We start from the raw sequence: 27,985 nt of genomic DNA on the forward strand, positions 1-27,985 counted from the left end.
TGTAATCCAAAGGCATTTATTTAATCTATTTCATTTCAATAAATTTCATTACAGCAGAGTTATACAATTATTATCCAGTGATACAAAGAATGATGGGCTTAATAATACCACTTTACGATAGTTATAGTGAAACTTAACTAAACTCTGTCACCTGTTTTCCATCTGGTCCAATGTCGATTCTCAAAGGAACATCTATAATAGATCTTTTAGTTCTGTAAAAATCAATATTTTTTATTAATATTTACAGATATAAGCTATTGCGAGGACAGTAGTTCTAACATCTAGTCCCCATTTTCATGTTTGAGTTATTTAGTACATACATTAAATAGGAATCGCCTCAATTATATCGGATACATCATAAAAAATATTTGATAATTTTGACCTCTACGAATTTTGTGCTATGACAGTCAAATGGAATAAGTTCGTTTAAAAATAAATGATAGAGCAGTGAGAGAAACTCTCAAGACAGTATTAGTATTACAAAAATTAACATTAAAAAAATCATTTTATTATTATTGCTTGATAATGTAAAAAAAAATATTATATTAGGCAACTAGGGAGAAAAATAGGGTATCCTCGCTCGCGATTTTTGTCACTCCGATAGCGGTGACAAACATCGCGGGCAAGAATACCCTAGTTTTCTCCCGTGGTGCGTATACTATTTTTTCTCTCACCGGGATCACAAGTTCGTCCTTGTTGTATTCTAATTAACTGTCACTAGAATCGTCTAAATTAATTTTTTTTAATTTCAATTCTGTATTTTCACGCGATAATAAATATAAAATGTCGTGTGAAGCAAACTTTCATCGAAAGAAAACATTTCATCCCGGCAAAAGAAAAAAAAACATTAATGTCAATGGTAGGAGATGTTCAAAATGTTGTGGACGTGTTGGCAATATACTAATCTGGCATAGAAATGTCTTCTAGCGTTACTCAACAACTCAGGCGTGACTGATCTAATCGCAAGCGTGATTCATCTTTCAAGTCTTTGAACTTGAAAGGGTTTAGTTTTTTTACAATACTTTTATCTTCGTAATATCTTCACAAGAAGTCTAGTGCTTCACATTATTTAGATCAAGGGATCGGCCTATCGATCCAAGCATCCCTATCCACCGATTTAGGAAAATTTACTTCAAGTACTGCTTGACATTGATTTGTTAATGGTGCCGTGCTACATCTTGTTGAAACCATATTCGCAGGACTTGGGATTGCTGTATCTAGATATAAGTATGTCAATCTTGGAACGACATTATTTTCGAGTAGTTCTAAATATTGATTTCCCATTTAAGTTGCCCTTATGAAAAAGGACCTTCTATATGAGTCTCAACAATTCCAAGAATTAACTTTTTTAGGATATTGCGTATGTTCTTATCTCATCCACAGTGAGGATTTTCATTAGACCAATAGCGGCAATTTTGAGGAGATGAAGTGTAAATTTTTGGGCATAATGAAATGAAACTACGAAATGCCTAAACTGCACATAAACTGTATAAGTGTCGCAGCTGCCAAGCTTTGTCATTATTCATCGCACGTAACAATGCGTGTAGCTTCTCTCTTGCGCTTCCACTTACCTTGAGCGAGAGTTGTTTACAAAAATCATGGCAACCTCTGTTTGCGGTCATTGTGCAACTGGCAACCATGTATTTTCATGCTCAATGTATATAAAACTTCAATTTTGCATAAAAATTAAAAAAAAACTGTGAATGCAGTTAATTAACAATAATAGTTTACATTTGGGAACCCTAATGCTGCAGCCGACTGAGAGCTGGCAACGATTTTTATTTTGATTTGTGACACCATTTACAAGGCAACCTATACTTAATCCACTCCATACATCCTCAAGATTCCTTTAAAATTAATTTCATCAAAAAAAACAGATACCTGCAAGATCAAGCGGTGGGATCTTAGACTATTATATTCCCAGAAGAACGATAAATCTCGCAACAAATATCAACATAAAATTACAAAAAACTACTAAGCATATAAATGCTGTTGTCATCATCTATCTGAATCTTCGTTTTCCAAAGTTTATAAATGTGGAAGTATTGGAATGATAGTAAAATGTGGACTATCTATTAGTGTACTTCTAAATCGTAAACTTAATGTTTCGATTCAAATTTCAAAGTAATATGATAAAGTATGTTCCTAATTTCTTTAATATGCATAATTTTATTAGTTACGAAGACGATTATCAATCCTAATATTTTTTCTTTCGAGATATGATGTATTTGGACTCAATATGACTTCGATTTCCATTCGTTATGAATAACAACTCAACTGAGCTGATTATGGATCTAAAACGAAATCGGAAAGTTTTCATTATGCCAAAAATAACATATCAAATTAAATGATCGAATACAAAAACGTGTATTCAAGGTTTATTCACACACGTTAAAAAACCCAAAATGTCTGACGTAGTTTAGCAAATGTCTCTCCAAATAATAATGCTAATAGATTAACTGTAAATATATACTTCCCACCATTTTACTTTAATTGAAGATACAATTTGATCATACTTTATGTTAACTTTACTTTGAACTGATGAATCATATTATAAACGAACGTGGTTTATCAAATTAACACAATCGAAAGGAGCAATAATATTGCTTAGTTATTATTACAACAGTTTTACCTGGAATGAGATTTCTCATTTTCCACTGTTGTGGAGTCCGTTGTCATCTCTGTTGGCGTAGTTTTAGTATTTTGGTCTGCAGGAGGATTTTCTTGGTCACTCATTGTTTGCGGATTTCTGTTAGAAGAATACTTATTATGAAAAAAACCGAAACGACACAACAGCGAAACAGCGAAACAGTTTTTGCGAAATATGGCCATGAAACTAAATTCGTTGATTAATATAAGAGAAATTTATTCCGTATATTGTTGAATAGCACAAGCGTACCAAAATATTTTTAGATATATTTTGTTTACCTATTCCTATAATATATAAAATATTAATTGAGTTTTATTGAGCATAAGAAATCGAGGAAAATATTCATGTCGAGTTTATTATTCTCAATTATATATTTGATATGAATATTATTAGTTTTTTGGTTATATTTTCGGTTTTTCTTTGTTTCCAATTTGATATATTTTGATTTAGAAAACTGAAAAAATCTTAACCACTATATAAAAATTGAAGAAATATGGAAAGAGAATGTCTTGCTTTTTGTTAGGTTGGAAACTTTTCAGACAAACCTTGTATGTATCATGTACGTTTATGAAAATGCCTTTTCAAATCATATGATTTCAGGATGTTTCAGTTTTGATGTTAATTTATTAATATATTCATGGAATTCTTAGTTTTATAGATCAGGTTAAAAAGAATATTTTCACTAATCGTTCTTGATTTTAGGTCTCTTCTGTTTTAAAATTAGTTTTTCTAAAAATTTTTGTAATAATTTGATGTTTCGACTTTTCTATAAGTCTTTATCAAAATATGATATTGACATTGACAATTTGCGCATTTATATTAATCAATAGATCACCTACATCATGAATATCAAAATAAGAATAAAATCAAAATAGAAAATGTTCTAATAAGAAAAATTAATTTTTTCTTAGTCCTCACATCTTGAAAATATAGTAGTGTACATAGGGCAAACCTCTCAATATTTATAAAATAGACTAAAAAGTCATCAATACGGTAAAACTGCCTTAACTAAACATGAAATATCAAAAAAAAACTTCAATGATTAAGATTCAAAAATTCTTGGAACGGAATCTAATACAAGAAAAAGATAATTTTTAGAAATTGTTCACATTCATAAAAACGAAAAAGCTATAAATGATAAAAAAGACCTAAATAATTTATGTAAAATTTATAGCTTTATTTTGGAAATTCTAATAAAACTAAAATTAATTTTTCTCAGAACATTTTCTATTTTAATTTTATTTTTATTTTTATTCTAATATTCATGATGTAGGTGATCTATTGACTGATATAAATGCGCGAATTGTTAGTGTCAATATCATAGTTTGACAAAGACTTAAAGAAAAGTCAATACATCAAATTTTATCTTCCAATAATTATTAAAAAAACTAATTTAAACTAATTTTAAAATAGAAGAGATCTAAAATCAAGAAAATTTAGATGCATTAATATATCAAAAGGTCGAAGTAATCAGAAATTGAGGAAAAATATTTTCTATACAATAATTATGTGCACTTTATATTCTATAGAAAATCACTAGATAAAAGTGAAGTACCTTGAAATTCAAGTATTTTGACTACTTAATTATTTATATTTCAATATGCACTACGATAGACAGAGGATTTAAAAAAGGTTTCAAGGTTATATTAATATTATTAACGAATGTGGAAAAACAAGCACTTGAACCGTAGAGAGAAGCCTGAAAGTATAGTTAACTTATGGTAAGATATAACAGTGATTATTAGACTTGATCATGTGCTCGTACAGATAACGTCTTGTAAAAAGACATTCAACGTTCATTTTCCAACTTAAACATTGTTTTTTAGTAATGGTGTAATGATGAATAAAGCTTATTCTCATATAGCATTTCATTGGCAAGTTATATAAAGAAATTGCTTGAATATTCGTTGCTCAAATTCAAAACCCGTGTTACTAAATACTATGGGATGTTGTCTGTGCAATTTCGAAATTTTTATTTCAAATTTATGCTTAATGTTTTTTAATATGCTTACAATAATTGCTTTAAAAATAGAATACGTGCATCAAACGCACGGTGGTTCGAGCGTAAAGGTTATATAGGAGGGTGCATCGAAGACACATTTGCAGGTATAAAGCCTTTAATATTTTATTCCAATGCTGGCCAAGCAAGCTTATGTTGAGGCACTACAGAAAGGGTTGTTTGGCTCCCCCTACGTAAGATACACAATGTGTGTAGAAATTCGTCCCATCATTTTACGATTATAAAACTTTTTATAAAACTTTAAAATTTAGTGAGCCCAAGACAATCTTTCAAATTATGACCAGAAAAGAAGAATACATTAATCAGAGCATTAACTGTAATTTTACTAACAGGTCATTTTATTTTGAGAAGACCAATTTTTCTTATATGAATTGTCATTGTATGAAAAACCATTGTATCAGTTCATGTTTACTGATCATTCTTGCGAACTTCGGGGAATGTAGATTCGGCCAAATCAATTACTTGACCTACGGTTTCACAAAGGTCAGTTTAAAATCACTCGTAAATTCGGCCAAAAAGTGCTTCAAGAACCTGAGTACAGGAGGCAGGTTAGTGTTCGAAAACATTTTAATACATAAATACAAAAAAAATCCATAAATTATATTTAAATGAATATTATAAACGATTGGAAATACCTAAGTATAACGGATACTTAAGAAAATTCTTGGAAAATCATAATCATTTTGGTTTTAAAGTGACACTCTAAAATCTTGCCGAGTTTACATGTACAAATATTGCATCCCAAATTTCTCTGGCTGAATTTACCATACCAAAAGGTCATCTATTTTCCATCTGACCGAAAATATATCGGACTTTCCTAGTATCGAAAGCGGAAAACAATATCAGATGTAAATGTAGAATGTGAGAAGTATATTAAACTTCTGGGATAATCACATATAGTCTAATAGTTATTAATGAAGGTGATCACTTACCTTCGCAATCTGCTTAGTTGATTAAATTATTTCATTCGTTCAAAATGTATTTCAATCATTCTGTATTTATGTATTTATCCCAAACAACGCAAATAATCATTTTGAATATTGTTAAATTTTTTGGGCATTAACACAAAGATATGTATTCAAAAGACATTTATTCATTTTATTTCATTACAGCAGATGATCGTAATTATTTGTTAGCGACACTAAAAAAATCCATTCTTAATTCCACATAATAAAATTAAATTTGTGCTTAATAATACTATATTACGTTATAATAAAACTTAACTAAAATTCTTCCACCTCCTGTCCGTCCGGTCCAATGTCGTTCCTTGAGGGAACGTCTATAATTGCTCTTTTCCTTCTAAAAAGATTTATATATTTTATTAATATTCGCAAATATAAAATTACTTTAATAGAGTACTTCAGTTCCTATAGTAGTATAATTTTTTGGACAAATTTAATATAGACATAAAGTATAAAACGCCCCAAAAAGCAGCATAGATTTTTGAAAATTTTAGCATGTAAGAGTTTTGTAATATGATAGATATTATAGTGATATTAACATTATTATAAGATCTCCAATTTCATTTGAAATATCATTCAATTCACTATTTCAAATGGATTTTTCTTATTCTTATGAAATGTTCAATTCTTATTACTCAAAAAATTGTGAAAAATTTAAATGAATCTCAAAAATCTGCCGCAGTTTCCGCGATATACGTTTGTATATGTGTCTGATGATGGTAGAGGCAATTTGCGAACAGTGGTCAAAGACGTCTGTGCAAGGTAAGCTCCGACACTTAAATCACAAGAAATATGCTTCGTACTGAAATCTAAGACGATGGAATAGTCTCAAGGATTATATTATATTCAATTTTCTTTCGAGGAGAAGGAAACCCATCCCAATATTAGTGACCCTGTTATTAAAGCAGAGGAAGAAATAGAATGCGATACTACTACAATTGTAAGCACCGATTCGCATAAGGAAAAACCAAATAAGCAGACAAAAAAACCATATAAGGAGACCGACATTCTAGGAAATACTGTAGGTCCGTCAAATATAATGTAAAGTAACAAAGAAATGGTAATTCCTTTCGATAAAAAGTAACAAGATATTGGAGACATCAGAAAATTAGTTGGATACTCTTTGAAAAAGCAAACAGATAAAATTTTCGCTAAAATATCCTGTCGCTAATAGAGGTGATAATGTAGTGGTGAGAATTCCTGATGTAGACCGTACCAAAGCCGATGATCGAAATATTATGGCTGTTGTAATTTCTCAGGAGACAAGAGGAATGTATAATTTAAACACTAAGCATGTGATTCTAAATCCAGTTCACGAGGAATCATTTCATGATAACTGATTTGTTTTATAGTGAATTTTTAATTAATTTTGTAAAGAAGTACTTAATAGGATGTTAATTAAATTAAAATCTTTACCTATGATAATGTTATTATAATTCTTATAACAAATTTTATAATTATTAGTAAATAAAACACAATGTTCTAATATTTACCTGTACCTACTTGTTTTATTACTTTATCCAAGTCTTAGAAGATGTTATATGAAATTGCTAGTTAATGTGATTAATTCATCTATCACTTTGTCTAAATTTAGTAGATTTTATAAATAATGACTGGATAGTATATAATCTATCCGGATTCATTACTTTGTATATAAACTCAAATAAAAGTCTAAACGGTAAATTTTTATCTTTCTTTAAAAAATTATTGAAAAAACTTTTAAAAGAGAAGAGACCTAAAATCAAAAATATATATGCATTATAAATGTTAGGGCTGTTCTGTTTCAAAATTAGTTTTTCAATAATTTAATATTTCAAATATGAAAATGGAATGTACAAACAAATTGATTGTTGTGCTATGGGGGCTTCCATTTCAAGTGTTGAAGCACAATTAGTAATGGAAGATCTTGAGAAAACTGTCCTAAGCAAACTTGCTATAAATATTCCATTCTTTTTTCGATAAGTATTATAACCGTGCCAAAGAATCAAATTGAAAACATTAATAAAAAATTCAATTTTTATCATCAAAAGCTTCAATTTATAATCGAGATTGAGCAAAATTATAGAATCAATTTCTTTAAGTCACAATATATAAAATTAACAATAACATAAGAACAGAATATGGTATACGAAACCAACTTGGCTCCCAAGATATTTAAACTTTAATTTGTGTCATGTAGAGCTCTATTTTGTAAATTCTTTCTTTTTTCTTATTAGATCAAAGTTCTATTTTGATTTTATTCTTATTTTGATATTCATGATAAATACTTAAAATTAGTCGAAACGTCAATATTTATATTTACGTTTATTAAAAAGAAACTGATTTTGAAACCGAAGAGACCTAATATTAAGAAATTTATATGAGAATATGACAAAATAATAAATTCCAGACTGAAAAATGTTATATCTCATCTATAATTAACACCTAAGTTTGTTTTGATTCATATACATTGAAAAAACCCAAATATCTGACGTAGTTTATACACTTAAATATAAACACTTTCCACTATTTTTCTCTAATTGATTATTATACAACTTGATCGTACTCTATGCTATCTTTCCTTTGAACTAATGAATCATATGAACGAACGTGGTTTATTAAATTGACTCAAGCAATAAATCCGTATGTCAATATTATTGCTTAGTCATAATAAGAGTAAATAGTTTTACCTGGAATGAGGTTTCTCACTTTCCTCTGTTGCGGAGTCCGTTGTCGTCTCTGTTGGCGTAGTTTTAGTATTTTGATCTACAGGAGGATTTTCTTGGTCACTCATTGTTTGCCGATTTCTGTTAAACGAAAACTTATTATTAAACTGGCCGAAACAAGACAACAACAAACATTTTTTAGGACATTACCGTGAAACTGATTTAGTTAATCATTGTAGAAGAAATGTACTACGACTAGTATTAAATTGCAAAAGCGTACCGAAATATTCTTATAAACAATATTTTTTCGTAACTGGACTGACCGACAACTGGCACAGGAAATTCCAAGTTTTGTTCTTTTGGGAAACCCATATTACCTTTCTTTTATGACCTACATTTCCTAACGACATGCGATTAACCTAATCTTCTCCAATATACTTTTCCGATTGTGATGTAACTCTCATGATACTCATTGAATATATATATATATATATATATATATATATATATATATATATATATATATATATGCATCTAAATGTTCTTGATTTTAGGTCTTTTCTGTTTCAAAATTAGTTTTTTTTGCGATAGTTTTCAAAGATAAATTTTGACGTTTCGACTTTTCTTTAAGTCTTTATCATTTTATGATTAATATTAATTTTGATAAAGACTTAAAGAAAAGAAGAAAAGTCGAAAAAAAAAACAATCAAATAAAACTAAGAAATAAGAAATTTAAATTTTTATATATATATATATATATATATATATAAATCGTTGCACAAATTTTATTATTTCTAAATAATACTTAATAATTTACCTTTGTCTTATATAAATCCTGTTTTCAATATCCATCTGAAATCTATTGTACTGAAATAACGAGTCAATATATTTTGTTACAAATAATTTCTTTCTACTCGAAGATTGTTTATATTTGGTGACACAAGTTTAATTAATAAATAGTGTTGATGCGACGATTTATATATATAGTCGGAGAGTATGTTGGCCAAACATGCCACGCGGAAAGGTATTTTGGAGAGAATTAGGGTTACTCTATGCCGTTAGGAAATTTAGAAGGTCATAAAAGAAAGGTAATTTGGAATTCCCTTGGTCAGTTGTCGGTCAGTCGGGTGGCGAAACAATTTTGTTTTATTGAGGTAGTTGTTCGGAGAAATAGTCGAAGGATGAAAAATGTAGTGAATGAAAGTGTACCTGTATTATGTATCACTATATGCGTCGGGTGAGTGCGCTTGGCATGGTAGGCAGGATCAACTTGATTTACTTTCTAAACGAGACGTCACCAGATGACAATGACGTGAATATCTACTTACGAAATGAACGGGTACAAGCAACAGTATTCCGACAACAATGAACCAACCGATGGACTTCCCTGCAGGTACACCACGTGCAATCTTCCCGACGCATTTAAAAATAGAGTATATAGGTACACTTGCATTCATAACATTTTTCATCCTTCAAGATTTTCACCTATCAACTACTTCAATAATCCCCGTAGTTCCGAATTGTCTTCTTTTGATAATGTCAAATGTCTTTCATTACATATTCAATTTCCTCACAGCAAGCAATCGAGCCTAATCTCTCCAATATACCTTTCTAATTAACAAGAAAATATTTATAATACAAAATATTGAACTCATTGACCATAATTAATGGATTGAAATAATTATATTGAATTTGCTAGCTTTAAATAATTTTTTATAATAATAATTTTATCATATCATTTTCATTTTCTGGTTATATTTTCTGTTTTTTATTTCAATTTGATATATTGTTATATGAGAAACTCTCCACTAGTTAACAATTCACATCACTGTGTTAGCTGCAATTGTAGGTTATTGTAAGCGAAACATTTGAATTTGATCTCTTTTAAAAAACTGCACTTGGCTATCAATACACTCATCCCAATATTGAATTCATGATAGAAATCATTTCGGTAAGGCCCCCATTTTTCAGTTTCAACCTGATCAGTATGAGTAATATTGTCAAAACTTTTCATTTTTATTGTACCACATATAGTGCTATATCTGTTATTTAAGGCGGATATAGACAGACAGGCGCGTCAAAAGCGTCTTGTGATATGTTGAAAAAGAAAGCCGTGGCTCTTCTTTTAGGTCCCTTTCTCGCCCTTTATAACTAACAAACTTGCTCATCTTTTTTCTCTTAATTCACTTCTTCAAGACCATTGTGAATCTCTCTTGGACTTTGTAATTCTCATTATTATCACCATGGACAGATAATTATTTTAAAACCTCATCGACACCTCGACGATCTCACAAAAACGTTCATGTTCACAGTATCGTAGAGTTTACATTTTTTATTATACTGAATTTACATTACATTCTTTCTAGGTTTATAATTTTCTGTTTTGTATTTTTGTACTTTCAGCCTGATGTTTTCAACATAGCGGAACTAAATGCACTCCATTATTATTTTTATTAATAAGTCGAATTATCTTTTTTTAAACATTACTAATGGAATCATCAACATTGAAGATAAATAATAATAACAGGTACTCCAGTTTATGTAGATTTCTATTTGTGAAATAATTAAAAAATAGATTAATATTCATATTAATGGATATTAATAACATACATACATTAACACATATGAGTTCTACTATTTCGAGAAACTACTTATTCGACCCATGTAAATGATGAAATTCCAAATATGGTTAATACAAATATCGAACTGTCTAATGGTTTTGTTGATAATAATAAGATCTGGCTAAAGAATGGATATTCTTGTCGAGCTCCGAGTTAATCGTTTTTTTATTTGAGAAAATTTTCCGACCACTAAGAGGTGTTATCAAACTATCTCTCACTACCTTTGCAAATCAAATATAATAAAATCTCTCTTATAATAAAAAATGTGACTGGTTTGATATTATCTTTTAAATATTCACCTTTTGAACCCCTTTATTATTAATAAAAGTATCTGTAATACAATTTTGATTATAATTGAAGATAATTCTACATTATTGTCATCCATTTATTGATAAATTATTTAAATTCGAATTCACAGTTTTTTAAAAAATAAACTGGCAATTATTCACGAATAACTTTTGTAAATACTATAAATAATTTGTAACATTTCCTTCAAACACTTTCCATTTCCTATACATTTGAAGGAAAATAAGTTATAAACTTTAGTTTTCAGTTTTCATTGTGAGAAAAATATAAAAATATAGTTAGACAAATAAAAGCAAATATTTTTAATTGGATATGGTTCTGTTGGTTTTCAAAATATTTTCTTTTTTATTAAGAACAATATTTTTCTATGCGTTTGAACGAATTGTCGAAGCATTGTTTCCATTATGGTTGAGGTACCTCCAAAACAAGTGATTTGAACGCATCAACCGCTTCTTCAGGTGTTGACCTGGCAATTTATTTTTTAAATACGGGAATAAGAAGAAATCATTAAGTGCCGAACATGGACTGTAAAGCGGATGATCCATACATTCTATTTTATAACTGTTCAAATAGGTATTTGTTTGATCTGAGGTGTGAGAGCTCGCATTGTCGTGATGGAAAATGATTTGTCTTCTGTTATTGGTTTCTCTGGTTTTTCCAAACACTTCTGGCACACGAATGTTGGTATCGAATTCAGAATTGACCATTCTACATTGCTTTAATAGAACGGTAGCGATATGGCGACACACGAGTACATCCATGCACCGCCTTCTGTCCAGATCTTATAGAGATTTTGTTAAGCACAAAGATTGAATTTTTTCTGCAGTTCTTCGCACGAATCGACGCGAGCTGTTTTTTAATGATCGTCAAATTATCCTGCATGCCAACACGAACAAATCTTTTTGACAGCCAAATGTATGAAATATTGCATGTACGCGAATGGAACTAATGCCCAAATATATCACATGACTATTTTGCAATATCAGTTTTCGCACAGCATCGATGTTTTCTGGCACAACAGCCGATTTTGAATAACCTACAAGAAATTTATCCTGTATTGAAGTGCGATCACTATTGAATTCAGAAAACCATCCAATTACGGTAACTCGCGATCTATTCATGATCAACTATTGGTTTTACTCTTTCCCATACAAAAAAATTCATTATTGTGAGGTCTGGAGATATAGAAGACCAACTTGTCACATTCTTCAAAACCATTTTGCTCCAAAATGATTACTTGGCCTATCAGTAATCCTTCATGAATAAATCTTGTGTGTAAGTATGCTGATTCAACGTTTTTCAATAAAGAAAGGACGGATAATTCCTAATTAACATTTTTGAAATACTGCCTTTTTGCTTCAATTATTTGAAGGCGATTACATTTTCTGCAATATCGACAATTTGGGAGGACGAAACATCATTTGTGGTGACATTTTGGGATCTGCATCTATTGAATTTAAAGCAAATAGTTTCATCATAATGTTTTATATCTTACGTATAATAATTTGTTTCTGTTGTATGTAATCCCTTGATCAAACGCCAACCAACACTTTTGTTAATTACAGTAGTTAGATACTTGTCACTGAAGAAAGTATTAATCATATTTATCGATCTTGAATCAATTACTTAACACTGTGTCACATAAACTTTTTAGTTTGATAACGTAGTGTTTGACAGCTCATTTATTATTGTTATGGATACAACTTCACTTCTCCATATAGAGAAATATAGGTCTTTTTCTAATTTCCAAATACTAAATTTTTCGAAATTAGCAAGGCTAGACTTTAAAAAATGAAAATTTGGACGTTTTATCGTTTACAAGAGTCGAGTTAATGATTCTATTTTTTTGTGTGGAAAAAGAACTGAACTTCTAAATAATGACAATCTTTATACCAAAACTAGTCTCTTTCCAGCAATAAAACTCAACGTCCTCATTTCGCATGACATTCTATGGTATTTCTTCATGGAGATCGCGTTAATGTTTTCCCATCTCTATCCCTATCAACAAATTTAAATCCAACAGAAAATGTGTAGGATACGATAGCGAGAACTTCTAAATTCCACAACTATCTAGAGTAGTTGATTCACGAAGTTGAAATTTATTGCCCAGAGCTATCACAAGCAGTATCACATCACATCAATTTGTTTATTCTAAGAAGCCCAGAGACGTGTATTGAAATAATTTAATAATTAAATTTTATTCTTGGTATATGCGAAAAAAATGTGTTGCAAATGTTATTTTGTCATTCTTTTCTGACTATCACATTACCAAGAAATCGAGGTCGATAAATTACTCTTCTTAATATCATGAACTCTATTGTCGAGATACTTCTTTGAAGACCTTCCAAAAATAGTGCAAAAATGTTTAAATATCGGATTCAACCTTGAAATTCGATCTCTTTGAAATTTTTTCCACGTAACCATGTACATATTTGAATTAAAATTTTTAGGTAGTCATAAAATGAAATATATTGAAATATTATATAGTATGAAATATTGGAAATATTCAAAATTAGATGTTTTAATATTTCTTATTTCTCATTAGATCAAAGCAAATGAAAAACTGAATTGAAAAATAATCTTCAAAATAATACAATACTACTACAAAAGAAATTAACAAGTCGAATCTTCAATAAGTATCCGAATAAAAAGAGTGACGCCACCTCATTTCTAAATCTTTAACGAACTACATTTGGTTGATATAAATCTACATTATAGGGGTAAAGACAGAAGGAGGATTATGTCTTATAGGAAAAAAGTTGAAAAAGTGTCCAGCTGTATACGATAAATAATATCCCGAAAACCTTCCGGAATGACGCTGGTGTATACAAAGGAAATGTAGCGATGACGAGATAAATATAATCTAAAATAATTATAATGAGAAAACGTACAACGCATTTCGACGGACACTTTTCATATACACATATTGTACTTCTTCCCTCTATCCTCCATAATCTACATATACCACTATTCGCCAACTATCACCATCTCCTCTTCCATTTTAGAACCAACAGCCCAGATTTCTGTCATACCCACAGTTAAATGTCAAATGATATTTCTAGGATTATTTATACTTACGAGCAAATTTCAATTCCCAATTAACTAGAACTAGATTTGCACCAACTTTTCAAACGAAAATATTATTTATACTGCCAATTTTGTCACAAAATATAATTAAATATAATTCGATGATTGAACAACAGTTAACTGAAAGCTAAATGTATATGCACTGGATAAGTTTAAATAAGCTGATAACCACTATCTAGATAACGTGACAATAATTTAGTTTAATGTTTACAAATATACATTATTTTTTAAATCTTAGAGGTATTCTATTCTAAATACATCACGATATAAACTATACGAGGGTTGCTACTTAAGTTACTTAAGAGATATAGCAGCATCTGATGTGAATATGTCAAATCTAACAATACCATCCTAAAATTTAACAATTTTTAATGGTGAACATACTCAGAACGTGCTATTAGAGCTTTTAACACATATTTGAAACAAAAAAAAACTCAAAAAAAAAGAAATTAAAATGCGAAGATTTTCGTGCGATGCTTTTCTATGACTTTTGACGTGGAATAGACCAACAGCAGTGTGCCGTTCAATTAGCTTCTACCTTTGGTGATAAAGCACCATCGCGATCGTGGTCACATTTCGCTACAAGATTAATTTCGTGAAGGTTGTCTAAAAACGACAGTTGTGTCCCTAAAACATGGATGCTGTGCGTAAACTGCTATTACAAGATCGTTATTTGATATACCGTGAGATTAAGGCATACTTGGGTATTAGTGCCTCTTATATATTTTCAACATTTTATGAACATTTGGATGACAAATTATGGATCTATGCATATGAATCCGAAACTAAACAACAATCGACTATATGAGTCTTTTAATATGAGCCAAATCCAAGATAAATTGTTTGAGTACGAAGCAAATGGTTGCCTGTTTTTTTTTCGGAATAACTGGACTTGTCGCCACCGTTCAAATAGAGCAAAGTACAGTCAATTATGAATGGTACACCAGGATTGATTTGCCAAAAAATAAGAGAAACCAATCGCTGAAGACGAATCATTCTCTATCACGACAATGCGAGCTCTCACACATCAGTTCAAATTCCCCCAGATCAAAAATAATTTGTGATCAACGTGTTTCTGCACTTGAAGAAGGGGTTGATGCGTTCAAATCACATGTTTTGGAGGTAGCTCAATCGAAATGAAAGAAATGCTTCGACAATTCATGCAAATGCATGCATAAGTGTATTGATCTTAAGTGAGAATATTATGTAAAACAATGAAGCCAAATCAAATTATAAATATTTCTTTCTATTTGTATCTCAAAATTTAAGTAGCAACCCTCGTAAAACTGTTTAAAAGTTTATAGTAGATTCAAGTTAATTATTATTTCGTTAGAACTTTGTGAATTTAAAAAATAAAGACAACAAAACTTTACAGTATCCCCACCAAAATACATAATAAAAGACAAAATTTGCGAACATTTATATGATCCATGTTTTTAGATAAAAAGTCATTTCATTTTCCAACATAGTCGTCTTCTTTGATCTCGATACAATTTGTCTAACTTTAATACAATTTTGTAATTCTTTCTCGCTAACATCAAAAATACTATTCGTTTGTTAGAAGGAATTATATATATATATATATATATATATATATATATATATATATATATATATATATATATTTCGCTTTTATTTTCTCCAAAGTAACAGAATACATTGGCGTAATATCTCATTCCTTAAAAAACTATTGTAACTATTTTGTGTGCTTTGAGGCATTAACGTTTTAACGTTTTGTCTTTAGATACGAAACTGCAAAAAACTTCTCCATATCGCATTTTATCAGCGACGAACATTCCTGCGAAGATGTTACTAAATCAGGTGCAATGCTTATCACTTCACAATCTTTCCCAGCGCTTCGTGAATATTTTACATTGCTTTACGTTGTAATTGAACGCCTATAACGTTTTTCATCTTTCAGGCTTCTACGTTCATAACTTAATTCATTAAACCACTTAATTAAAATAGAAATTAATGATGCAGAATTCTTATAGTTTTTATCCAGCTTCATCTTGATTCAAGTGATGCTTTTGTTTGTGTGCACATCTTTCCATTACTATGGCAGCTCAAAACAAGAATCAAGTACCAAATGTGTGTTGACAGTCGCATAGTTGCTTTTCAATTAGGAAGCACTAAATTTTAAAAAACACATTTTCTTATATAATTGTTTATAAGATGGTGTGGCAGGTGATATCCTAAATGAAGAGAAGTAAACATAATTCTGAATATTTCAATGCAATATTTACCGCTTCTGATTGAACAGGACATAGTTTTATATTCAATACATTTTCATACAATACTTACAGAATGACCAAAATTCGTTTCCGGACAAAACACCTGGCGAACAATGCTTTAACAATATGAATAAACACAAGGAATTTCTTAATTAAAAATTATTTATATATTATAAGGCGGTGTCATGTAAAATAAAATTAATGCAGAATAATCATTCCAATAATAAATAACGTGTTCAGTGAAAAAATAATAATAACAAATGCACGAAACGTGCAATTTACACAAATATGAAAGATTGTTCCTGTTTAATCCTAGAAGTAAATAAATTATATCGAGGTACTCACGTTTTTTTTCTGTAATCCTTATTTTATACACAGGATAAAAAATATTTTATTATTGTATACGATGGTGACAACTGCACGTATAAATATTGTTACCACGTACACAAAACAACGCAACACTGATTAGTGATAGAGTTAAAAACATTGGTAGCTTAAAGTAGCTTAATTCGTTATTAGATTTGATTAAAGTTAGTTAAAATTAATTGACCCCGATGTAAAGTTGGAAGCTGTACCACAAAAAACTTTTTTTCAATGATACATACAGCTTTTAAATCAGAGTTATTCTTAAAATTTAGATAAATCTGTGGGATCAATTGTAATAAATAAATTTTCGTCAAAGTAATTGCACCGAAAAAAGGAAGATTGAGAGAAATTTGGTATAACATGGAAATAAACGGTAGAATCGCAGTAGAAAAGGCCAGAAATTAAAAACAATCAAAAAAATAAGTGATAGAAGTAGAAAAAAATTTTTCAAAAATAATTGAATAAAAAAGTAGATTGATACTAGCAACAATTTACTGATGAAAAACAAGAAGCAGTGAAAGTAATCATAAGAAAAAGCAATACAAAAACTAAAAACTGGTAAAATACCAATATGCAAGGAAAGAAGGAAAAACATTGATATAATAAATGGGAAGAAGAAAAATTTCACAGAATTTGAAAAAATTATTAATTAAAAATATAATACAAATATTCCTTTTGGGTAACGGTAAAATCTAAACGACTAATATCAACTCTCAATTTCGTTTAGAAGCGAAAAAAGATAATATTTCCAATTAAAAAATAAACAGAATATTGGAAGTAGTTGATGTGAGCCTAGAAATTTGTATGGAGTTAAAATAAACTAATGTAGTTATGATAATAGGACATAAATAGATAACTATTAAAGTAGTGTGTTTCCGAAATAGGACTTGAGAAAACATGCTAATATTATTTAATAATAAAAATCAACTGAACTGGAAGACAAGGAACTGAAATAACCTAAAGAATAGATAAAACAATGAAACCCGTAAAATGAAGTTTTTAAAATAAATAATATATAGACCAATCTTGACAATCGACTGGACTTGGACATTAAAGATAACAAAGTAGAATAAAAGGAAGGGAGATTAAGAATATATTAAGAGTATATGGAAACACAAACATAAGGAAGAATAATAAAAATAAGAATTGAAATATTTATAGAAGACAGTAAAAACATTATTGGAAACTGAAAGAATGAATGTGAACAAGTATTGAAGAAGACGATAACAAAAATAATAAGTGCAAACGGAAGAATATGGAATGTGGAAGATCTTGGCAAAGAAAAAAGAGTAAAAAAATAGATTTCTTTTGTTGCTTAATTGTCTTGATTTTAGGTCTCTTCTGTTCAAAAATTAGATTTTGAAACATATAAAAAATTGACGTTTCGACCCATTTTCTTTATCAATAAATCCGAAGAGACCTGAAATCAAGGCAATTTACCAATAAAAACCTATTAAAAGATGTAAAGAATAAGAATTTATAAAAATAGAACTTTATTAGCAGTCATCTGGATAATAAATAAGGACAGTAATGTCTTAATATTTTTAATAAGCACTGAACCTATTTTGTTCTGATTTCTAATAAACATTACTATTTCTGCGGTGCACTGGGAGTCGGCATACAACACGTACGTAATAAAACTGAAAACAACTAGAAATCTAGCATATGTGCGAAGAAATAAATTATTATAATCTTTTCCAAAGACAAACATACTTGATCTATATATTCATTGTATCAAAATAAGAAAACGTAAATATTACATATATTATGTAGAGCATATGTTGAATATATTTAAGGAGAAACATGATGGTAGAAACAACTTTCCTATGTATTCAGTCATGACGACTTAATGAGAAAATTAGAATAAATTCTAATTGTAAATTAAATAAGTCGTTCCATAAAACATAAACGGATTTCACTATAGATTACGTGAGATGTTTATGTTGTGTTCTATTGTTGCTTATGCTACTGTAACATCAGCGGTGCACAAACAATTAGATATATCAAATGAAAGTAATATTTCATGAACACAACTGTCTGTCTTAACGTCTAATTTGAAACACCGGAAGTTCACGTCTATTGAATAATTTAATATTCTATAATAGGCATAAGTCGGTTCAACGGTTATTTTTAAATTTAGTTGATCTTAATTCCATAAGATACTTGGGCAAAGCGACTTATGTTATTTCGGTGCAGAGGTCATAGATTAGGTTTATATATAACTTGAAAAAAATATAATACTAGAAGATAAGTACCTATCCATTTCCATTTAAGAAGTTACTTAGGTATTCAAAAGAAACGAGAAATAAATTATTAAATGTAAAAATTTAAATTTCTCATTGTAACAAATAATATATGAATACTATTCAATTTAATGGATTCTGAATTGAAGCTGCTATGAGAAGATTCTTCACAAATAATTAGTTGTTCGTTATACTACAAGAAGCGCATAATTCTGGTTCTCTGATGGGGCTATGTATCAGCATTGCACGTAGTGCAGTTTGTAGTACCGAAAAAATTAAAAAGATAAGTATTTCATTAGTTTTATGTTAAACCTAACTGAAAAATCGTTAGCACATGTTAGTTTCTACGTTGTGAACGTGATTTCATAATCAATTTTGTATTAATTTTACTTTTCTTTTGTAGTTTGATGTTTTGTTAGTTCAAATCGTCAAAATTATTTCACTTTGTCAATGCTTTGGTTTGTATGGCCATCTTATCCTAAAGCTATGGTTTACATGGCCATAGTTTCTAATGCTTATATGGGCATACTATTTTTAGGTGTTAACCAATTAATTTTTTGTTATCAGAATAATAATAAATATAAAATAAAATAATAAGAAAAATAAAAACGAGAACTTTTTAGGCTATAGGGATGCAATAACTTTTAACATTACAAGAAAATGTTTGGAACCGCGATACGAATTGTTTACTGATCTTTTCAATATCTTTAATATGGATGAAACTGAATAATCATCCTGGAGCAGCGAAGACAGGAAGTAAAGCTCCAGCCACAATAACGTTGACGGAGAAAGTCGGTGATAGGGCCAAAATAAAAAAGCAGAGTATGAAGATGGCTCATTTCCAGGTTCCGTCCTCTACATGTCACAAAAATCGACCTACACAACTGTGTATATCTTCATAGCTTGGCTTAACCACTATTTTATTCCTAGAAAACCAACTTGTACTACTGATTGTTGATGTGTCGCATTGTTCGCATTGTTCGGTTGAAGATTTTGAACTACCCAAAGCAAATGAAATTATTCTTTTTTGTTTTCCGAAGCCATACTACTCATTATCTCCACCCTTTAGATACAGCTTAGTCCTAAAAATCGTATTTTAATGAACAATGTTGCAATTGGCTTCGTTTCAAAGGAATGCTTCTTCTGGTTCAGCTCTACTGGAATATATCCATATAACCCGTCTATTATTCCTGATTATGCTTTTATATCAGATTTCTATAAAGAGCAAAATAAAGGACCAATATAGACTAACGTTTTTAATGAAAGTCAAATCGCAGAATCATTGGGTCGTAAATCGAAATCACAAACAACCAGGAACTCAAAAATCCGTTACAGACACTGTCGAAACTCCTTGTGAATTTCTTTGTGGAACACTACAGGAAAACGTGCAAAACAAGTAGCAGAAATATTGATTTCAAAATAAAGTATGAAAAAAGAAATCAAAAAATAGAGAAGAAACAAAATATTAAAAATGCCGTTTGGATAATAAGAAAGCAGAATCAACTTCTGAAGTAGAATGTAAAATAGATTTAGATATTGAGATTCAGCTAGAGAAGACTACAAATATGATTGTATAAGGTGTGGTGGAAACTACTATAAAACTGAAAAAAATCGAAGATTAGATTCAGTTTATTTACTATCTCAAATGGATGCATGCTAATTGTACTCTGTTTGAAAATACTTGCGGCACATGTGGTAAAAAGGTAAAAAAAGAGTGAAGATAAGGAAAATCTCAGCCAGGGGAAAGGAAAAAAAGACGAAGAAATAATATGGCCAACTTCTACTAATACTATGGCCATCAGACAAGGATAGGTCGGATAAGATGGCAACTTATTGAGTTTAAAACAAGTTAAATACTAAAATGTCAAAGTTTATTAATAAGAGATTGACAATAAAGTACAGATTTTCATTTCTTTCGCAGTTACATACATACCCTATTGCCTATTATATCTATTTCGGGCCAAACACTGCTTACAATTTGTTCTTCACTTCACATCAATTAACATACTGGAGGCGGTATAATATGTTTTGCTTAGTAGGAAAAACTGATAGTATGTAAAAGTAAACAACTGTGTTAAGAACGTTACACTATAGTCACAGTTTTTAACAGAAGGTAGGTAGATGTACCTTTTTTCTCCGTAATTCGTGTAACCCGCTAAATGTGGAGAATAGCCCAATAGTCCCGTAACTTAAAGAGTTTGTTGATTGCCTCATTAGGAGAAACCAGTTTATATTTCAATGAATTGTTTTGCATTAGCAATTTATAGTATAGTATAATCTATTCGCGTGCGATAGAGATCAATTAAAATAGTCTATATGGTCAGTATTTGTTTAGGTATGTAGGTTAATAATTCAACTAATAAGTAATTGTCTTGGTTTGTGAACTCTTAGGGAAATAGTAGCAAGAAAAATAAACTAAATCTATGAAAAATTGCATCGTCCGTAAGTTTTGATTGATTGAAAATTAAAAGTGTAGCTTCAACACCCACGTGTACTGTTCAAAAATGGACCTATCTGATAGGAACTACTATTCACATGTTTTGCAAACACAGAAAACTGATTCTATTATGGAACTTGTGAAAAAGCATTTAGGAAAAATCTAAAAATCGATGAGGCAGTTAAACGAAAGTGATGTACTCGTATTAGACTATTATAGGAAATTGTTTCTGTTTTCAACTATCCATTTGACAAAGTTTACAAATAACCCATATTCAGGGTATATGTACCAAATACTACCACGTGAAAATTTTGATCATTGTGATTGAAGATTATTTCTACCAACTGCTGGATTTGATTCTATCAACAGGAAAAACAATGAACAGAAGAATGGTCTTGGAAAATCTTGGAATCTTGGAAAAGAATGGAAATAAGGAAACGCCATAAAAAATAGGGGGTAAGAAAAAAGGTACTCATAAATTAAATGAAGTAACTGAAGAAACAGTTTAGAGAAATTGAGAACAAGATGGCAATAGACAGATAATAGTAGAATACGTTAGTTCAAGAGGAACCGGAACCCTCAATCGACTTTTGAAACGGTAAAAGGAAATAAGAAGAAGAGATATAAGAGAAGAAATTAAGATAATAATTCAAATTCAGAACGCAAGTGCAATTATTTGCAAAGATGAAAAATATTCCAGCTTTAGATTATTCATGGTGCAGTAACAGAATATTTAGTATTATAAAAATTATTTATCTATCTGTATATTATAAAAATAGAAGCAGTAAATCGAACCATAAAAATAACTTCCATCAAGTTATCCAAGTTATACAATTAACAATAATATTCATGAAAATTTAATTTTAGTATAAGATTTTCATGGACATGGAGTTCCTATGGAGCCGTTCATGGTGAATTTTGGGGCTTTTCTGAAAGTTACGATTTAGTACTGATTTTGTAACTGTTTTTGCAGTACTGCCTGCGAAGTACTTGAAATTCACATTTCTAGTTATTGGGCGTATTTTAGGTTAATTTTTATTAACCGCGGAGTTCGAATAACAAGATACTACACTAGAAAATGTTTGAAATGTAGTTTGAATCGATTTTATGGAAAATTTGATCCAATTTTAACATTCAAATTGCATATCATTCTTTATTGCTGTACTATTCATTCAACAGCAACAAGAATATAAATGTTTAATAAAAGAACATGAGGGAAATTATAAGATTCTAGTACTATTACAATTGAATAATAAACAAACCACATCAGTTGAAAAGGTTTCTAACAAAAATAATCAAGCACATATTGACTGTACTCACGGTTAGGTTATTGTTGAACTTGGCCTCCAAGAATTTACTTCACAACTAAAAAGGTCGAGTCACACTACCTGAATAAACTAACAGTTGGGCGTCTCGAGTTTTAACCTTCACCCTTCGAGCTGTCAGTCCTTTATTACGTAGTTGGTAGAAAAATTAGAGAAATATAAACCACAGTTTGTTGGAAGTAAAATTTTGATGCAAAATGGTTAGATTTATTTACCATTAAATATTGAAATGTTTATCTTTTAGTTAGTATTCCGAGTAAATTTGTATTTAATTCAATTATATTACATTTCACTTTGATTATTTCCAACGTCAAAAACGTCAGTTTTAATCCAACACATTCAACAATTCAACTAAGATGCGAAATTATTTATATTACTCCCACCAGAGATTTTCTCTTTATCGTATCGTTGCCAGTTTTATCTGCGAAAATTATGTTTAACAATTTATTTCAAAATATGAAATTCGACAGTTATATTTTTATTTTTGGAGATTGTTTATATGTTCTAGACTATTATTGATATCCTTTGCAATAATTCCGTATCATTTCAAGTATTTTAGCATTTCCATCTTTATTTCATCTGCTACCGATGCTTTTCTTATTTTCAGTTCTTCTTGCGTCTTTATCACCTCGCTCTTTTTTATTCCTGCTCTTGATTTTTCTAGTGTTCCGCTTGTTCTTGCTATATTGCTAGTCTCTCTTTCTGATTGCTCTTCATTTATTTACGCTTCTTTATGTCCCTCTGTTAGTGTCTCTTCGAAGTGATCCTTTCATCAGTCGAACATTCCATTTTCTTCGATTATAATATTCTCGTTTGTAGCTTTAAGTTGTTTATTAGATTTTTCTCCTCTTTTCTTAATGATCTCAATATATTACAAAATTGTCCCACGATATAGCCTTATTTTCTTATGGTAGTTTTTTTACAATTTCACTCTGTGATTTATATAATTCATAATCTTCGTAATTTCTGTTAGGTATACGTTCCAAAATATTTCTGTTTTCACTTTTATCACATGTGTATTAATTTAATTTTTTTTTAGTTTTACATATTCCACATAACTCCAGAGACATTAATATTAGAGTAGAAAAAGTAACAACATTATAGAAATTCACGTAAATATGGCAACGATAAAATTTTATCTTACTACAAGTATATTTTTGTGTGATTTTGTGAAAACATAAAGTAATTTATTATAGTTATTTTATTTTAATGTTAACCATTAGCCTAGGTATACGTTTTGATTATTTCATTATCTTATAGTGACTAATCAATTGTGAAACTATCATGAAAATTTAGAGAGAAGATAACGAGAATACCTACAAAATATACAAATTATTTTTTAAGTCATTCGGTTATTAGCAAACATCTCTACGTCTACTACTGCATTTTAATGTTTGGTAATAAAAATATTAATGTTGCATAATTTATTTTTTCCTATTCTAATAAAGTTATTGAAACTTATTGAATATATTTGTGTTAATCACAATTTTTACGATCTTTCTAGACATAAATGTTTTTTTAATTATCAATTAAAACCATGTATTTATTCATACTTAATTTAGATAATTCTACCTAATTAGTATACTTATCTATTTTGGAATTATTTTGACATCACACGAAGTAAATATAAATAGATTACAAGCTATTTTCCAGCTTTTAAGTTTATGGATATATTATATACCCATAAATTTCCAATATATCGTTATTACTAACCTAACGTACATATAGAATGCAAATATTTTTATCTTTATAACCATTTTTTTACGTACTCCAGTAACATCTTTACCATAGTTGTACCATAGATTTAATATTCTTCTTCTTTCCTCTGCTTCCTGTTCATACCGTTTCCAGTTCATTTCTCTTTTTCCCATGTTCTTTGTTCTTTCTGTCTCTGCCTCTTATTACTCGTTTTCATTTTCCGCATCAATCTGGTGATTATCTCCAAGGATCATAAATCAGCATTGGTAATAGAACTAACTTTGTACAGCGCTACGTGTGTATTTTATCTTGTTTACTCTACTGGATACCTCTTCGTCCATTCTTTTGTTTGGTCTTACAATTAGATCTATATACTTTAGCTTGTTGATGTTCTTTACCTGCTGTGTAGAATGATGTGTGTAAAATGATATTGTAAGATCGTCATGTGACATACCATGATATTCAGGAATACTTGGGAATTAGTTCCACTCGTATACATTCAATAGTGCATGATTATTTTGCTGCCAAAAAGTTTTGTTAGTGTTGGATACCGCATAATTTGACAATCGTTCAAAAAAAAACATATTGGGTTGGTGCTAAAAAATTCTGAAAAAATTATTTGCACAGGAAGCACTTTGAGGCAAATGGTTACCTGTTTCTTCAGAATAATAGGACATTTCCGCAACAGTTTGCCAGGAGTGTTCGAAAAAATCACGGAAATCAATCGCAAGAAAAGAGAAATTCCCCCCCCCCCCACGACAATTCAAACTCTCACACATCAGTTCAAACAATAACTTTTTGAAACAGTCAAAACATCGAATTGTTAGGCGTCCAATGATCTCTTCTTATTCCCGCAGATCAAAAACAAATTGCGGGGTCAACGTTTTTCCACACCTGAAGAAGTGGTTGATGCTTTCAGATCACATATTTCGGACATACCTCGATCGGCATGGAAAAATGCTTCGACAAATTGGTACAAACTCATGCAAAAGTATATTAAGAATGTTTTGAAAACCAATAGAGTCATATCCAACTATAAATATTTGTTTTTACTTATGTATCTCAAAACTCAAGTCGCAACCCTTGTGTTTGACTCAAAGTAAAATCAAATCTCACGTTGACCTAAATGTCTGTTTAGCATGTAATATGTTGTCCAAGTCCTGTCTTAGTCTATCGTCAATTATATATTCAAATAACTTGTATGAAGTTTCTATTTCATCTATTTCGGGTCTTTCACTTCTATTCTATTGTTTTCATCTGAGTAACCTTTTTTCAAAACTTATTAAAATATTTTTGTAAAACATTTACCAAACTTCAATTATATTACAAAAATTTTTATCACATTCTGAAAATGCCATTAATCAAGTTTACTCTACGCCTATGGTGAACATTCGAACACTTTGTTTCTAACATTGTTTTTCAGTCAAAGAGATCTCGCTCTCTAACTATTTCAAAACATGAATCGTCCGAATTTACCTTTATGAAATTCATGAATTAAATATTGTCTCTATTTTTTATTATCTTTGATTTCAACTTAAGCTGGTTGCTAATTTAGAATTTATGAGTTCTCTAGTTAACCAAAATAAAAATGGAATAAATCATCCCAAACTAGACCGAAATCACATGTCAAACACGCCGTAGCATCATGCCCATCAAAAATAGCGGCACATAAAAATATTTGACTACAAACACATAATTATGTGTTCAATATGTGACAATATTAAATAGTTTTGTACATACCTTTTCCAAACCAAATTTTCACAACGTAATATCTTACAAGTTGTATTTGGTTGTATGTATTGAAACCAACCTTGGTCAACACCTTATTGCACACAGTTGTGTTTACAAATGTTTAGATTTATTTCATTAGATTGTGGATTACCTTATCAGTTTACAGTTTTTTGGAATTACAAAATGATTATCTCACAATGATAAGTTTTAATTTTTTTTACTTAAATTTTTTTGAATTTACAAGACTAAAAATGATTTGAAAAATAAAACTAGAAGAATTTGAAACATCAACTACAAGAAATCAATATGAAAATTGTGAAAATAAGTTGATTTCATTGTAAATACTCAATTAAAATGACAAAAATGCAAAATAGTTCATAAAAAATAAGCTAATCAATGTTCGGGTTATATTATTAAATGTTGGACCAATTTCGAGTTATCAAGAGCCAAAAATATATTCAAGAATTTTATTTGGAATTTTCATATAAATAGACCAACTAACAGAATAAGTCAAAACATGTACGCATCTATTTCTGTTGGCCATAATGTACTTAGAAAAGAAACCTACAAATAGAAAAACTTTTGCTTCTCCGTAAGCAAGATGGTTTTATAAAATTTCCATGTTTCTTGTTCACGTGGGATAATAGGATTAGGCAACTACATTGGCCTAAGGGGGGGATTTTGAAAGCTGGTAATAAGAACGTTCTATGCAAAAAACTAATAAAAATCTTAAAAAAATGCGCTCTTACCACCTCTATCAATAAGTTAATCCTTCTGAAATAGTATGTAGTGACCATGTACAAAGTACCTCTGCTAGAAGGGTCAGAAGGTGAATTGAAAATTTAGGATATTCTATGCGTCTGAAAATTCACTTTCTAACATTCACCATCATTATTTTGGGGAAAATTTAAGAAATATTACTTAGGACCACCATAAAAATGTAATAACGCTCTCAGGACTGATGGAACACCAGCATGATGGGGTGCTACGGTTAGTTACTTCACCTCGAAGTTCACCAAGTGACTCATTGAAGAAAAAGCTTCAATTTGAAAAAAGAAATTCAAATTGACAATTAATTTGATATTATACTATTGTTTTAAGTACGCTACTAGAAATACAAGTCATGCTAATTATGTTAGTTTCTTCAATTTCACCGTAAACTATACAGAAGTTTCATACTATACAGACAATAAATACTCCGAAGCTATGAGTAAAAGATAAAATAAAATTGAATTCTTATTTATTTTACAATTAAAAATATAATTTGAATAAATAAATAAATCGAAATTTATTTATAAATTTTCCTAAATGAGAGGCGTATAAACCTCTACAACATTTTTAAATAATGACAATATCTAAACTAAATCAAAAATCTCTATTTTACAATAACATAGTTGATAAAGCATTGGAAATAAAGTTGTACTCACCTCAATCCTTTTCGTACAATTTCCAAGGTATAACTACCAGTATTTTTCGAGTGGAGAAGTTTTATACACTTGTAGTTATTTTGAACAATGTCTGCCCTTAAGGTGTGTCTCTAGATTACCAATTAACACAACAACACAATAAATCTTTATGAATTTTTTTATTATCTTTGAATAGTATTTGTATAAACAAACATAAATGTTATCGATTGATGTTTTTATGGATGTAATACCAT

General features: G+C 29.7%; 1 protein-coding gene and 1 long non-coding RNA gene across 18 annotated transcripts in view; one reads left to right on the plus strand and one right to left on the minus strand.

The window, feature by feature from the left end:
* Positions 1 to 27,980, minus strand: LOC130903765 (uncharacterized). Of its 6 annotated transcripts, XR_009060776.1 has the most exons (4): positions 16,596 to 16,724; positions 8,302 to 8,418; positions 2,633 to 5,969; positions 1 to 212 (listed from the first exon to the last, which is right to left on the minus strand). It is a non-coding gene; the product is annotated as an uncharacterized LOC130903765 (long non-coding RNA). The 6 variants fall into 6 exon arrangements; XR_009060774.1 differs by lacking the exons at positions 1 to 212; positions 16,596 to 16,724 and adding an exon at positions 27,753 to 27,980 and having other exon boundaries at positions 5,744 to 5,969; XR_009060775.1 differs by lacking the exons at positions 1 to 212; positions 16,596 to 16,724 and adding an exon at positions 26,335 to 26,445 and having other exon boundaries at positions 5,744 to 5,969.
* The window catches only part of LOC130903759 (glucose transporter type 1), a 555,907-nt gene that overhangs the window by 481,690 nt on the left and 46,232 nt on the right, over positions 1 to 27,985 (plus strand). The gene's annotated exons all lie outside the window — the stretch shown is intronic.

The sequence above is a fragment of the Diorhabda carinulata genome, chromosome 2, assembly GCF_026250575.1.
Source record: "Diorhabda carinulata isolate Delta chromosome 2, icDioCari1.1, whole genome shotgun sequence".
Classification (NCBI taxonomy): domain Eukaryota; kingdom Metazoa; phylum Arthropoda; class Insecta; order Coleoptera; family Chrysomelidae; genus Diorhabda; species Diorhabda carinulata.